The sequence below is a fragment of the Diabrotica virgifera genome, chromosome 5 (assembly GCF_917563875.1).
Source record: "Diabrotica virgifera virgifera chromosome 5, PGI_DIABVI_V3a".
Lineage (NCBI taxonomy): Eukaryota > Metazoa > Arthropoda > Insecta > Coleoptera > Chrysomelidae > Diabrotica > Diabrotica virgifera.
The window spans coordinates 142,784,015-142,800,553 of record NC_065447.1 but is presented as its reverse complement, the minus strand read 5'-3'; the positions used below and the strand labels follow the sequence as shown (position 1 = coordinate 142,800,553).

Sequence of the window (16,539 nt, the reverse complement as noted above, 5' to 3'; positions counted from 1 at the left end):
CGAGCCCTGCCAAAGACAAACCATTTTCATTTCCAATAATGACACGAGCCGTCTCACCGTGCCTCGGAGAGCACGTTAAGCCGTCGGTCCCCCTGGGCTAGTGTAGATCGACACTAGTTACTTGAAACAGGGTTAAACATGTAATTGGCGCCGGAACTGTCCGAAAGGCAAAAATGCCATACGATATTATATATTATGAAAGTCAGAAACTAAAACAAATCAAAGATTAAAGCTACCTCTATAAGATCCTGAAGAAATTTTTGTCATTATTTCATTAATAAGATATTATTTTTAATTATCAACAATGAGCGCTAAGCGTGTATTGAGGCGGCCGTCAATGTGAGTGCGAGTGAGATTCACCATTGGACGGCCGGAATGGAGCATTTCTTTATCACTCACCATTGACGGCCGCCTAATACGCACTTAGCGCTCATTGTTAATAATTAAAGATAACAGCTTAGTAATAAAATAGTGACAAAAATTTGTGCTGGATCTTGTAGAGGGGGCTATAAACTTTGATTTGGTCACTTTCTGACTTTCATATTAATGGATTTTAACCGAGTTATTAAGCCTTGAAAATGGCTATTTTCGCATTTTTCAAATTTTAAATCGCGTATAACTCGACAACAATCAATTTTAGAGAAAAATCACAAAATACCTTTTTTTGCTCAGAATAACCCAAATGATCTAAAAAAAAATTTATTCGAAGTGAAAAAATTATTTTTGTGAATTTGTCTAAAAAAATTGTTTAAACAATTTATCGATCAAGGTACTGCCTGGCACCCAGTAGATTTGTTATAAGGACCTCTTTTTGAGTAAGTTTGTGCAAAAAATTCGAATCGGAGTAATTTACCTAACGGGGACGACGATACAGCCTAGACTAATTTGAACATATTCAGTAACATTTAATTTATAGAATCGTCTGTTTGTGTGAATCAGAATCAACTTTTACTAAATGGCATTGGGAAGAGTATACTTTTCCTAGTTGGAGTCTACTTTTACTAGTAAATGTTGAATAAAAATCTTCATTTTATTTTTATAATCAACTTTTACTGAAACCAGCCGTTAGAGTTGACTCGAACTAGTAAAAGTCAACTCCAACTGGATAATCAACTTGAACTGTAACATATGTATAAACGCGTGGACGCAATTACTATAAAATATGTTTCACATAGTGAAATAACCGCTTAACAAGAATTGCCCGCGACATACACTCCGTATATCCCCTCGAAGCTGTGTTTATTTACAAAATTCATAACACACCTGCCTACTGCCAGCAGACGCGATATTATTAATTGTTTAAATATTTGTCGTAATGCATATGGTGTAACCTTTATGCTTGCGATAAGAGCGAAAAACTGATAAGCATTGACCCCTGATAAACCTACAGTTCACCTCAATTTACCTATATTGTTGTAGACGTACTGATGTAGTACCTGTAAACGTTGATTTGTTGGCGAACAATTTTCGTGTTTCTATAGTGAAATTCGGCAAAATTCGAATCCTTCTTTTTGTTTATTCTGCATAGAAAGTAGTGAATGCGTTTGTTTTTGTTTGTTTACATTTTTTAGTGCACATTCTTGCTCGGGACATTTTAATTAAAGGTAGTATAAATGCAATTATATTAAACAAATACAAGTAAAATTATTGTTGATTTATTGATATTAACTATTGTTGAATTTTTGTATAAACAGTATTACATGAGTTTATATGTCGTTTTTATCTTCTTCTTATTATTTTTTTTGTCTCTTACTTTTTGCTCTTTCTTGATCAAGTATTTGTACAAAAAATATATAAATATGTAGTATAAGGTTATGTATTTATTTCATTGTTGTTTAGGTATTCTATCCTACATAATGATTAAGGATATTAATTTATATTATCTTACAAAACAAAGAATTGTCTTTATCTATTTAACCATTTAAAGGGATGTCACCTTTTTAAAGTTGTGTTTTTCCACGATCAGTTTATTAATCAGAATAATTTAAACGTTGCACTATGAATTTCATTTTAACAAAAATAATCTAATCTAAAGATGTTAATGATACGATTATTATGATCGTATAGTAAATAAACATGCCTAATAATAATGAAAAGGGAGTAGACTTCTACAAATATAGCATTATTATATTAGCACCGATCATGACGTACGCGATAGAAACAAGATGTGACACAGCAGAAAGCAAGAGGATACTGAGAACATCAGAAATTAGAATTAACTGGGTATTAACTGTCATTAACTGGGAGAACACTGAGAGACAGAATACCGAACGACAGAATAAGAGATCTCTGTTACATACAAGACATAGTACGGTGGGCGTAAAGGTGGCGAAATAGCTGGCAGTCAACATCACAGCTACGAATAAAAGCTCAAAATCGGTTATACAGTGATGAGCGCGCTAATAACCGGAAAAATAGCAGATAAGATGGAAAATGTATTAAATTGTGAGATAAAACGAAATGAAACTACTCGAGCTGGGAAATTTGGCCCATGTTAACCTATACATTTACATTATATTTATTGTTTCCCACCTTTACACGTATCAGAGGAGTATGTCACCTAAAACTGTCACTGTGACAGAGGTAGTTGCCAAACTCGTCCGATATGTCTAAAGGTGGTAGGTCTGGATCCCGCGTATGAAAAAAAAGTTGATTAATAGCAAGCTGAAAATTTGTTAATAGCTTAAGGGTGTCTAGTCGGATAAACTTTAATATATGGGAACACTGTAACAGGGGCAGTTTTAATTGTAAATTTGGAACGGTCAGACCACGAAAACGGCACATTTATTTTGTCCGACAGAACAGACTTAAGAGGAAACAGTAGCGATCAACAGGTAGCAAAAACGCGTTCCAAGATTGCGGCTGTAATTTTGAATATTTTTTCGAGATATTTGGCACACGTATTCGTAATATAATAAAGAATGGCGGTACAGAGCCCAATTTGAAAAATATATTAATATGTGGAAATTACTCTGTAATTAAAAACAATATTAAAAAAACGAGCCTGTACCGCCATTAAGAAGAACAAAAAAATGCACTTTCTTCAAATAAACTTTTTTATCCGATGCCTAGATTTTGTGTCATTTTGGAACTACTAAAATTTTTTATTTCATTAGTAGTTCCAAAATGACACAAAATCTAGGCATCGGATAAAAAAGTTTATTTGAAGAAAGTGTATTTTTTTGTTCTTCTTAATGGCGGTACAGGCTCGTTTTTTTAATATTGTATTTAATTACAGAGTAATTTCCACATATTAATATATTTTTCAAATTGGGCTCTGTACCGCCATTGTTTATTATATTACGAATACGTGTACCAAATATCTGGAAAAAATATTTAAAATTACAACCGCAATCTTGGAACGCGTTTTCGCTACCTGTTGATCGCTACTGTTTCCTCTTAAACTCTCCGAACAGAGATTAAACTCTCATGCAAAAATCCAGGGGCGTAACAGAGGGCCCCGCAGCATGAAGCTTGCGGGGGGGCTCCAATCGCTTAAGGGCCCCATCTTGTCATCTGATATTATGTAAAAATCTGTTATTCTTATATTATTTTTACGTTGTCTGTTTAAATTTAAAAACGTAAAAATTTCTAACTATGTAGACTGTAGACGTATTTGCCAAGTGAATCATCTCATAATATCTAGAAACTTAATCCCTTCCGGCCTACCTAAATTTTATGGCAGCGACAATAAACTATATAATGTAAACTTTGTATGTGACTCTTGAAAGATATTAGAATTGCAATTTGCTGAATTTAAGAACAATATTTTTAAATCTAAAAACGTTTTCTTTCTCTCTGTTCTTTACCTACTTTTAGTACAATTTCGATACAATATTATCGCCAGTAATTTCATATTGGTTGTTTGCATTGAATGTTATTTATGTATGTGTTGTTTTACGGTTATAGTTGCATCAGTTGGGTACGCATTTATTTAACAATTATTGACGACTTTTCTTGTGTAATCATTGGACAATCTCTCAACAGATAAACGGTAAGATAAGAAAATTATAACACTTACGCTTTAGAGGAGTCAATGTAGAAAAACTTACATAGTCTCGGTTTCGGAAAAAATCAAACAAGCTTATATTCTTCTAAAACATTTTTAGTTAGTTTATATATCTTATCTTAAAGTGAAAAGTTCTACTCACAGATGCCTCTAATAGTTTATTAATTTTTTAAACAATGAAACTGTTTTATATTAAATAATTTTAAAAGATATCGGTGAATTCATCATTTTACTTTGTTCAAAAATGTTTCTATTTGCTTTTTGATTATGCTGAATTCGAATATGTCATTAAATCAGGGCCATAAGTACGATGTTGGGGGCCCCGGGGCAAACGTGATCTGGGGCCCCCCACCGGGGAGTCTGGGGTTAATCACCCAGCAGAAGGAGTCCGGGAAAATTGATATTTAACCACTTGAAAACGCATTTTAACGTACTATATGACTGAAGTTTCCTGTACCTACCTACATATTGCTATTTTAGTTGACCAACACGAAAAAAATTTGAAATCACATTATTTTAAGCTAAATATTTACCATCAATATAACATCTTTTCTGTTTTAATAAAAAATATACTACATATAATGTTACTTACATTCTTCGCGGCTATAATGTAGGTTTTTAATCGCGTTATATTGCCTATTGGCAGTATAACGCGATTACAATCCATTACAGTGCCCGAGGCACTGTCCCGGTTGCCCCAATGTAGTTACGGCCCTTATGTAAATGGTAGTTACGGCCCTGTCAGACATTACAATTTGAAAATTCAAAATAAATTTTTTTGAGCACTTATACAGTATGTCTGCGTGGCTTCGAACCATATGGGAAATATTTTTATTATCAATTTTATGAAAAAAGTTATTCTTCATGAAATGCTCTGAATGGTCTTAAATCTGAGATACAAAATAAGCCAGATAAACCATCAGATATCAAAGCTTATCAATTTTATACGAGTTAAGTCAAAAAATAGGAATTTAACTCAAGAATAAAGTACTTTTATATTTAACAATATACGATTTTAATTTTAATATGTAATTACATCCTTGTAAATAAAAAATTAATTTTTCCAAATATTTCTCAAATTACCGATAACCAACATATCATTTTATTACAATTATAATAACTATTTTATTATTAATTATTTAATTTTACGAAAAAATTCTTTATAAATTTCTTATCAGATTCTTTATAAAAAGCTCTGCATTATCTCAAAACGAAGATTCAATCGTAATATATCACATTTTACCAACTTTATACGAGGTATGGCGATCACATTTTCTATTAACTCTCTGTTTCTTGCAATGTGTATCAGTGATTGTATGTCGGTAATCCCTGTCCATTGCCTTATGTTTCGGAGCTAGGACATTTTCTTGCGTCCTATTCCTCTCTTGCCTTCAATTTTACCCTGGATTATAAGTTGAAGGAACTGGTATTTTTCGTTTAGCCCTTTTTCGTTTTGGCCAATTCTAGGTTAGTATTTATCAATTACGTAAATATAAATATTTTATGTCATTGGTATATTCCGACATTCTAGAGTGAAATTTTATTTTATACCTATTTATTTATTTTTTCCTTAAAATATTTTAAATATTAATATTCTGGAAAATATTTATATAAATATTGATATTTATATAAATATAAATATTCTGACAACTGTCAGATTTAACTGATATGTCATGTAGTGATTTCGCGACATTCTTAAAATTTTATATGGCGTTAAAGACGCACTGAAAGTTTGGGATAAACTGTAATGTTTTCAAGGGGGAAAGGCAGTTTTGTTTTAATTTGATTCAGAGTTGGACCACCATCTACAGATAGCTATTTCTGCATCTTATGCTTCATCAGTGTAGCTATGCAGTCCCAACTCTGAAACAAACATCAACAATTCTGCCTTTTTGAGGGAAATCACCTCGATGCAGTAATTCCACCTTTGAGGCGCAAAACAGCGACATCTCTAGTAAAACTAGGAAGACGACTAAAAGACCCAGATGCAAAGTTTAGTGTAATAAAACAATTAAAATAATTGAAATAAAACAATAAACAATATTTTAAATCCAAGACTTTTCGTCGAAAGAAACTGCTTTCTGGTTACATCCTGAATCTCCGGCTTTATAAGCACGGAGACGACGAATATAGAAGAAAGTAGAAAGAACAACGGTCACGTATCTACTCCCTTTTCGTCTAGGAAAAAGTGCCGAAAGACAGTTTCGAGTACTCAAAAATCTGAGTAAAGAAGAAAAAGGGAGAAAGGCAGTTTTGTTTTAATTTGATTCAGAGTTGGACCACCATCTACAGATAGCTTATTTATGCATCTTATGCTTCATCAGTGTAGCTATGCAGTCCAAACTCTGAAACAAAAATCAACAATCCCGCCATTTTAAGGGAAATCACCGCGATACAGTAATGCATGTAATGTTTTCATTTAACTTGTTTGCATATAAATCATGCCGTTTGGGCAAAGATAAAATGGAACAATTCACATTTTAAATGTTACTAAAGTGAGGAACGGCAACGACCACCGGGACAGACCTGCTACTCTCAGTATAAGTGGTTATGTGTTTTATGGTACATCGGATGGTATACCAGATATAGGAGATAATATAATATTAGGGAAGGAAATCCAATATCACCTCTTCTTCTTTGAGTAGCGTGCCCAAATTTTAGGCGTGAGTAAATTCCCAGAGGATCAAAGATTCCTTTGAAAGAGGCAAATTCCCAGAGTGCCTAAAGATAGCCATGATTATTCCCCTTCATAAGAGTGGTGAAAAATCTAATGCTTGCAACTATAGACCTATTGCCTTACTACCGGTACTTTCAAAAATTATTGAGAGACTCATAAAAACCCGTCTTATGTCCTTTCTCATTGATAACAACATCTTATCCCAAAATCAGTTCGGCTTTGTAACTAATAAATGTACCACTGATGCCATGTTTTCTGTGCTTCATGAGGTTTACCAAGCACTAAACAATAATCTTTATACTGCCACTGTTTTCTGTGATTATGCCAAAGCTTTTGATTGTATAAATCACGACATTTTGATTAAAAAACTAAATTTCTATGGGATTCGAGGTATTTCTTTGAATTGGTTCCAATCTTACTTGAATAATAGGAAACAACTAGTTAGAGCAAATGATACTGACTCTAGTCTCAAAAACATTGTATGTGGAGTAGTGCTGTGAGTCGAGAATATTTCCAAGCGAATATTCGCGAACATTGGAAAGTTTCCGATAATATTCGCCTATAAAAAATGGAAATATTCTCCTGACCGCGAATATTCCCGGAAACTTTCAATGGAAAATTCTCTAGAATATTTCCGAGAATTTTCTAGAATGTTTTCAAGAACTTTCCATAATATTTCCGAGAACTTTTGAGAATATTTCCAAGAGCCTTTTGGACATAAGAGTCAGTGACGTAATTTGAATTTACATGAAAGTAGCGCTATTTAATTCACACAGCCAGCGAACCTATACCACTGCCGAGTACAAAAGGAACATTGATTTGAACATTATAAAGCTATACTTAAATCACAATAAAGATGCACTAGCACTAGAATAATCAAACTAAGACACGTTGAATGTTACGAGGAGTACTCCCGAATCATGATTTACAATGTATAAACTTTGTAAATTATGATTTGGGAATGCTCCTCGAACATTCAATGTGTCTTGGTTTGTTTATTTCTAGTGCATCTTTATTGTGATTGTAGTATAGGTATAATGCATGGGAATATTTCAAAAGTGAAATAATATTAAAAGAAAAAATTCAAAACTGTAATAAAGTTATATCATTAAAACTTCATGTAAAAACTAGATGGAGTTCAGTCGTTAACTGTATAAATAACCTTATTGCATCTAAAAGTGTTTTACCGATGCTTATGATCATAGAAAGAAAAAATTTATAATTTTCACGGAATGTTAAACAGAACTGTTTGGAAGATGATTTTGGATAAAGTTGCAAAAAGTAGCAGTTGTGCCACCAATTTTGAAATGGATTAGGTACTATCTTGGAAGGCAATATGTTTAAAATATCCCAGGGTGTCGAGGCATTTAAGGACACAGAAAATATTTTTACCAAGAATATTTCATTCCTTCCAATCAGTAGGTCTTAGGAAAAGGAATGCTTATATAAATTAGAAAAAAAATGGCAGTGAAGCCTGTGCACTATGCTGCAAACTTACTTGATTCTTCTTTAACAAGATAAAGCCTCACTGGTGAAGAGCATATATTAGCTTTGCAGTGTATAGACAGGATATTAACCAATCATCCCAAGTTTATTGATAAAAAAAAACATTTTTACAGAACTAACAAAGTTCTGTGCAAAAGCAAACCTTTGGTCAATGGATTTTATTTGGCTTTCAGTACGATCAGTAGATTGTATAAGATTCATTTTCAAACAAATTAAGTCAAAACCTAAAGTAAAACGAACGTCGATGTGAATATAACTTTTGTATACTGTATGCTATATACTATATACATTGGCGTACGTTTCACTTTATGTTTTGGTTTAAATAATTTTAAAATGAATCGTGCCACATGGGAAAAGATAAAATGGAACTAGGTACTATAACAAATATTCAGAATATTTTTTTAATAAATTTAAATAAATGTTAAAAGTATTTTTGGACATTTAATTTTTAACAGATTCTTTCTGTAGTCGGAATACCACAACAATAAGTAATATAATAATACTGATTTGTATAATTTATTTTAATAATTTTAATAAAAATGTAATGTTTCCATAAATTTCCGAAAGTTTCCAATATTCCCGGAAAGTTTCCGGAAACTTTCCGTCCTTTGAATCTTCCCGGAAATTTTACATCACTAATGTGGAGTACCACAAGGTTTAGTATTGGGTCCTCTACTGTTCCTTATCTTTATAAATGACATCACTAACTTAAAAATCGATGGAAAAAATTTTTTTTTTGCTGATGATACCAGTATCACTTGGAGCAACTCAACTATTACATCTCTTCATGCAACTATAATTTCTGATTTGCTTATGATAAAAACCTGGTCTGCCTCTAATTTACTCTCTTTTAACGTGGATAAGACAGCAGCATTATCCTATAAAAGTGCTCTTCAACCCTTACTTGTTAATAACAGCCAGATCTCTACCGTTGATTCTGTAAAATTTCTTGGTATTTTTTTAGACAGCAACCTCAAATTGTCCCGTCATATCGATTTGTTAAGTAAGAAACTCGCCTCAGCCTGCTATGCTATAAGATCTGTTTCGAAAGAACTCAATTTAGCATCTTCTAAACTAACATATTTTCCTTGTTCGAGTCTCATCTTCGATATGGTCTTCCTTTTTGGGGTTCTAGTACAGCTGCCCAATTAGATGTTATTTTTAAATTACAAAAAAGAGCAATAAGGTATCTGTTTGGCCTCAGAAGAACAACACATTGCAGAAGTTACTTCAAAGATCACGGAATTTTAACCCTTACATCTTTATATATTTTAGAAACTGTTTGCTTAATTCGTAAACACATGCATGTCTTTCCAGCAAGGCCTCATCATGACTACTCCACCAGAAATTCAAATTTTGATGTCTATTTACCGATCCCGTCCTCTGAGTTAGTAAAGAAATCTATATTATATTCCGCAAAAAAACTATACAACCATCTTCCTTTACAACTCAAATCTGCAACATCTTTCCCCAAGTTCCGTAAAATGATAAAAGCTCATCTATCTAAAAGACTATATTATTCAGTAGAAGAGTTTCTTAATGACTAACTAAGAAGTTACAGTAATGTACAAGTAACCAAACTTATCTATATTTGGGTGTCACATGCAGCAGCTTAAACTTATTAATTCCTATGTCTATAGTTTTCTTTGTTGTATGTTCACTTTGCAATTTCTATAAATTGTTGCAATATATCGATTTTGTTTTTTTCTTCTTTACTTTATTAACTTATATTTTGTATTTTTGTATTTTTTTTTATATTGACGATTTATCAAATTTCAGAAAATTGTATTTGTTATTGTTATTGTTAGATATTATTTATTTATTTTTTCTGACTTCATATTAAGCTTTGTCCATAAAATTTGTATAATTTTCAGTGACAATAAAGGATATTAAGCCTTCGATCTTGGGCGGCATGTAACAATTCATCTGCTAATAAGCCAGTCCATTGACGAAGAATTCGGAGCCATGAATATTTCTTCCTACCAACTTCTCTTTTTCCTTCGATCTTTCCGTTGAGTATTACCCACAGTATCCAGTATTTGCTACCTCTCGTTATATGCCACAGATATTCCCCAGACAGCGCCGGATAAATGGGCGGACGAGGCGGGCGATTGCCCGGGACGCCGAATTTTGAGGGGCGCCAAATTTTAATTTTTATCACCCATACAATATTAATGCAGACTAAAATGTTTTTTACGATTTAAAAAGTTTGTTCAGGTTTTAAAAGGACATTTTTGTCACGTACCTGTCACTTATGGTAATAATGTACCGGGTGTCCCAATAAGAATGGCTCTCGGCCATATCTCAGGAACCGTTTATACTACAGCTTTGGGAAAAAAAAATTTATAACAAAAGTTGCCCCGAGAAAAGCCTGGAAATTATTTTCATAATTGTAGGTCCACCGCTAGAGGGCGTAATTGAATATCAAAAATTAAAAAATTGAAATTTTACAAAATTTGCCTAATGAAAGGGCACTGGAAATCCAATCATCGTATTCTTCATACAATTCTATGCATACTTTATTTCACAAGTTTAAGTCTACCTGTGCAAATAAGAGGAGGGGGTGAGTGGGAACCTTGTTATGAAAAATCGCTGTAAGTCCGATTCTGCTTAATCGATTTTTACAAACTTGGTCTTGTTGAAAACAGCTCTTTTTCGTCAATGTAATAGTTATAATTTGGAAACAGCCTATTACGTAATATGCAGGCTAGAAGGCGCTATTTATTTTTTTTAGAAATCTAGTTTTCTTTGGAAAATATTAAATACAAGTATGTATTTTTTTCCTGTATTACAAAATTAGACCAAATTAGCAACAGAATACCGAAAACCGCATGTCGATACCTTTTTTATATCTCGAGATATCTTGAGAAACGTGTAAATTTTAAACATAACTGTTGCTGTCATATAAGTGGAAATATATAGAAGCACGTAGTGTGCTATGAAAAAAAAAACAAATGAAAATTGTCTAGATATCACCGTATATAATGAATCAAAGCAACAATAAGACAAATAACACTATAAAATATAACAAAAAAAGAGTGTGTGTACTTTGTACGCGAGTAAGAAGTTATACTTCTATTATTACGATTTTAACGAAATAAATATATTTCAAACAGTTTAATTTTATTTTTATTTATATATTACACTAATTTTAATACTTAAAATAATACCAAAAAAATAGTGTTAATATGTAAAGTTTTATGAATTGTTGCCTCCGCGCATTTGCTTTTCCCTCGATGAATCGTAGAAAATGTAAAAACGTCAGATTTTCTACACAAATTTTTAATTTTTATTTCATTACATTTTAATATCAATTATCCTATTCCCAACTAAGATAAATACATAACTGTTATTGTCACCGGTACACTAAGTTAAGGAAGTCAAAGTGGAAACAAGTAGTGTGCTATGGAAAAAATAGAACTATTAGAAGTATTAACTTCAAAAAGTCATCATGTGTCAAATTATGTGTCGAATCAGTAAAACATAAAAATTTGTTCATTGATGGTTTGTTGCGGTTTTGGTTCTATTAAATTTTATATAAAATTTATACAGACTGAAATTCAAGATGATTCTTACAAATTAAGAAGCATTTGACATGATAGCCACATTCTTTGAATGCATGAGAAATGCAACTGTTGCGGCTAGAATATATGCAATGAAATATCCCCAAAGACGTCACCCCAGTAGTAGAGTTTTTCATATTTGGTTTTGATTTATTATATACGGTGACATCTGGAAAATGTTTCTTTGTTTTTTTTTCCATAGCACACTACTTGCTTATATATATTTCCACTTATATGACAGCAACAGTTATGTTTAAAATTTACACGTTTCTTAAGATATCTCGACATAGAAATAAGGTATAGACAAGCGGTTTTCGGTATTCTGTTGCTAATTTGGTCTTATTTTGTAATACAGGAAAAAAATACATACTTTTATTTAATATTTTCCAAAGAAAACTAGGTTTCTAAAAAGAAAAAAAAATAGCGCCTCCTAGCCGCATATTACGTAATAAGCTGTTTCCAAATTATAACTATTATATTGACGAAAAAGAGCTGTTTTCAACAAGACTAAGTTTGCAAAAATCGATTAAGCAGAACCGGACTTCAGCGATTTTTTCATAACAAGGTTCCCACTCACCCCCACCTCTTAATTGCACAGGTAGACTTAAACTTGTGAAATAAAATATGTGCAGAATTTTATTAAGAATACGATAATCGGATTTCGAGTGCCCTTTCATTAGGCAAATTTTGTAAAACTTCGATTTTTTAATTTTTGATATTCAATTACGCCCTCTAGCGGTGGACTTACAATTATGAAAATAATTTTCAGGCTTTTCTCGAGGCAACTTTTGTTATACAATTTTTTTCCCAAAGCTGTCCTATAAACGATTCCTGAGATGGCCGAGCGCCATTCTTATTGGGACACCCGGTACCTACTAGTGATGTAACGAATGTCATTTTTTGAACATTCGCGAATACGAATGCGAATGCGAATATCTGCTACCAACATTCGCGAATGCGGATGCGAATGCGAATATTCAGTTTCTTTAAATTTTGTTTGTATTTTTGTAATGTTTTCTAAAGTTCTAATGAGAAGATAATTGATATTTAGTTTAAATCAATCTGAATCTTAAGCTTTATTACATACATAATAACAAATAATAAAATACCGTGAAGGCTTGATAATGTGATTATACGAGGTTAAGTTACCTTTTCTTAATAAAAAAAGATAAGATGTGAATAGATTTTGATTTTATTAACCTAATATTATCCAAAAATTATATTTTTTTCTGATGTTCATATTCGCAAAACATTCGCACAAATCTCGCGAATACGAATGCGAATGCGAACATGCAAAAATATGCGAATATTCGCGAATGCGAATGCGAATACGAATATTCGTTACATCACTAGTACCTACATACATACTTAAAAAAATTGACAAAGGTCAAAGGACCCCGCAGAAACCTTATGGGAAATGGTTTTCTGTCAAATGCTCTGAAACTTTGGGTTCTGGTAGTCCTTGATGTGTAGAACATAAGACTCACTGGGCGCGTAGCTCCAAAAAATCATGGTTTTAAGATATAGGCCTCTGAAGTTGGAAGTATAGTGAGGACGTTTGAGTTGGAATAAATTCATTTTCTCGAGAATGGGCGACTCTGGAGATAAATTACGAATCAGGTCGATTTTTATTTTTAGATTATAATTGTTTGGCATATATATCATACTAGTGACGTCATCCATCTGGGCGTGATGACGAAATCGATGATTTTTTTAAATAAGAATAGGGGTCGAGTGATAGCTCACTTGAAAGGTTATTCAATTTTCTATTCAGTAATATAAACAATAATATAATTATTTATACAGGGTGCCCAAAATTTTTTTGAATTAAATTAATCGAGACAAAAAGAAGAATGTATATATATATATATATATATATATATATATATATATATATATATATATATATATATATATATATATATATATTTTTTTTTATTACTCCAATTTATTTAACAATCTGTTCCGTTAGGAACAATCAGTTAAAGTTATGACTTTCTTAGGCTATGACATGTAGGTAAGAATTCCAATGATGAAAACTTTCCTTTCTAAATTATCAACAAATGTATAGATAGTACTACTAGTAAAATAAAGTAAAACTTAAAGTAGTTCTAATTTATCTAAAATCTATTTGGTAAGTCAGTTGGTTTATAACGCTTAAGTCTGCGAACTTCACCCTCCGTGTTTAATAATTCACTCGCGAAATCATTTGGATGCGCACTAAGTCTTTCTTCATACTTTGCTTCATACTTCATACTCTTGTATTTGCTGATTTCTTCTTTGATGCTGGGAACTTTCAGGTCTCTCTCTATTATTGCGTTGGGGACGTACCATGGAGCGTTTACTATGGTTCTTAATGCCTTATTTTGAAAACGTTGTATAATTTCCAAGTTAGAGTTACTGGCTGAGCCCCATAGCTGTATGCCATAGAATGTATATAATTTATATAATTTGAAATACATTTTACTGCTATCATCATCAACAGGTACTCGTCCACTGCTGGACATAGGTCTCCCTCAGCTCTTTCCATCTTTCTCTGTTTTGTGCGGCTTGCATCCAGTTGCCGACAATACGCTTCAGATTGTCAGCCCATCTGGTTGGTGGTCGTCCTCTGCTCCGTAGTGCTTCTTCTCGTGGCCTCCACTCGACAATACGTTTTGTCCATCGGTTGTCTGACAATCTGGCGACATGTCCTGCCCAATTCCACTTAAGCGACGAGATTCTTTCGACGGCGTCCGTTGTTTTTGTCCGAGACACCCAACATCTGGCGCCTCATAGCCCTCCGAGTTATGCGAATCTTGTTCACTACCTTTTTTGTGAGTGTTAATGTTTCTGCTCTATAAGTGAGTACAGGCAATACACACTGGTCAAAGATTTTCCTTTTCAAGCATATGGGTAAGTCCGATTTAAATACATAGCTCAGTTTACCAAACGCTGCCCAGGCTAATCCTATGCGACGTGGGAGCTCACACGTCTGGTTATCTCTTCCCAACCGAATTTCATGTCCCAAGTACTTATAAGATGCAGTCTGCTCAATATCCATTCCATCAACAACAATATTACACCAAGGGCGGATCCAGGACCGATTTTCGGAAGGGGCCATAAACTTTTTTTGGGGAGGAGTACCAGAAGTACGGGGGGTAATTTTTAAAAATTAGGGTTACAATGGTGAGTTTTAAGTCACTTTTCACATACTTTGAGAAGTGCCTTAAAACTCCCCATTCCTGCCATAGTACCGATTCCTACACATTTCTTCGGATCCAAGTGCAGTTCTTTCAACAAGTTTAATACTATTTTTTCCAATGCTTCTCCTGCCAGGCCTTGTTCTTTTCCTCTTTCTTGATTTTCACTAATTATTTTTAGGTTCTCATAAGCGTCAATGAATTTGACAAAGTCTTCACGAATGTTGTTATTGTGTATGTATCCCAAATTTAGAGAAAGCTGTTCCACGTGGGATACGTCAGTCGTTTCGTCAAATATTATTTGTTCAATTATTTCTTCACCACAACATGTTATTAATTGATTTTGACTGCTGCTACTAATGCAGGTTGCTCAGGAAGATGCTGTGGATACGTGTTATTTAAGAGTCTTATCTCCTTATGCGATTTTAAACCTTAACACTGTGATGCTAAGGCAAAACCCGATATGTCAAAAAACGTGATTTTGCAGCAGATGAGTTTAAAAGTTCGCGGTGTTGTTGTAATAGTGGACATATCGGAAACAATTTTATTATCTACTGGTTACATGGATGCATTTAGCCATGTAGGGTTTTGTCATCACGTTCTTCATCGCTCAATGTACATATTGGCATTAAAAACGAAAAGTCGATAGTTTTTGACATATTATCGGGTTTTGCCTTAGTACCACAGCAATTTTCTCATTCCTAGGTCCAGCATCTTCGTCCAGAAGCATAAGGCCATCATCACGATGGTCTCTTAGAGGAATATTTTGTCGACCTAAGAACACTATAGACCCTACTATTGGTCGTAGTCTTTCTTTATTTTCTGTTTCTGTTTAGACCTCTGAGAGTCTATCTGGTTAATGACTGATTTTTGAGGGTTGCGATAACTTTTTAGAAAAGCCAGCTCAACCTGAACGCACTCCTTGTGGTATGATGTTTTTTCATGGGTTTATATGACTCCGTCTTTGCTCATGAGTTTGGCGAAAGATGTAGGTTTCGTGACAAGGCTTTGAGCTGTCATCCCGTTATTGTGACCATATTTTTCATTAGAAAAATGAAACGCAATATTTGTAAAACAATTCCTTTTGACTGTGCGAAAATACCAACCAACTCCTTTGTTCTAAGTGCTAGTAACCCAAGCAACGCTTCACTTCTGTTTTATTCTTTGTGTGTATAGAATATGGAAATTTATACGATTTTTATGGCTGTCAAGATCGTTCTAACAATTGGCACTCTGTAAAATTATCAACATTTTGATTTATAAAAAACCCAAAATTCATTCTTGAAGCCTCTCCGTTACTTCTTTTTTCAATTCTAGTCCAGAAAACGTATTTATTCCCTGTTTTGTACATATATATGTGTTTGAAATTAAAAATATTTGAACTGCAACTAAATTCTCGGAGGGGGCCATGGCCCCCATGGCCCCCTCCCTGGATCCGCCCTTGTATTACACTGCTATCAGAATTTAGAAAAAATGTTTATTTGAAAAATAAACATTGCTTTTCGCTTAAATTAAATGTTCAAACTTCTAAGGGGCAGGTGGGTGGCAGCTTTAATATTGAATTTAAGCGAAAAAAAAAACAATATTTATTTATTAAATAAA

General features: G+C 33.2%; 1 protein-coding gene across 1 annotated transcript in view; it reads left to right on the top strand.

Moving 5' to 3' along the window:
- Window positions 1-1,421: 1,421 nt before the first annotated feature.
- LOC126885168 (uncharacterized) overlaps window positions 1,422-16,539 on the top strand; it is a 910,187-nt gene continuing 895,069 nt past the window's right edge. Inside the window, exon 1 of the mRNA XM_050651590.1 lies at window positions 1,422-1,604. The gene's annotated coding sequence lies outside the window, so the exon portion shown is untranslated. The remainder of the gene's footprint in view (window positions 1,605-16,539) is intronic.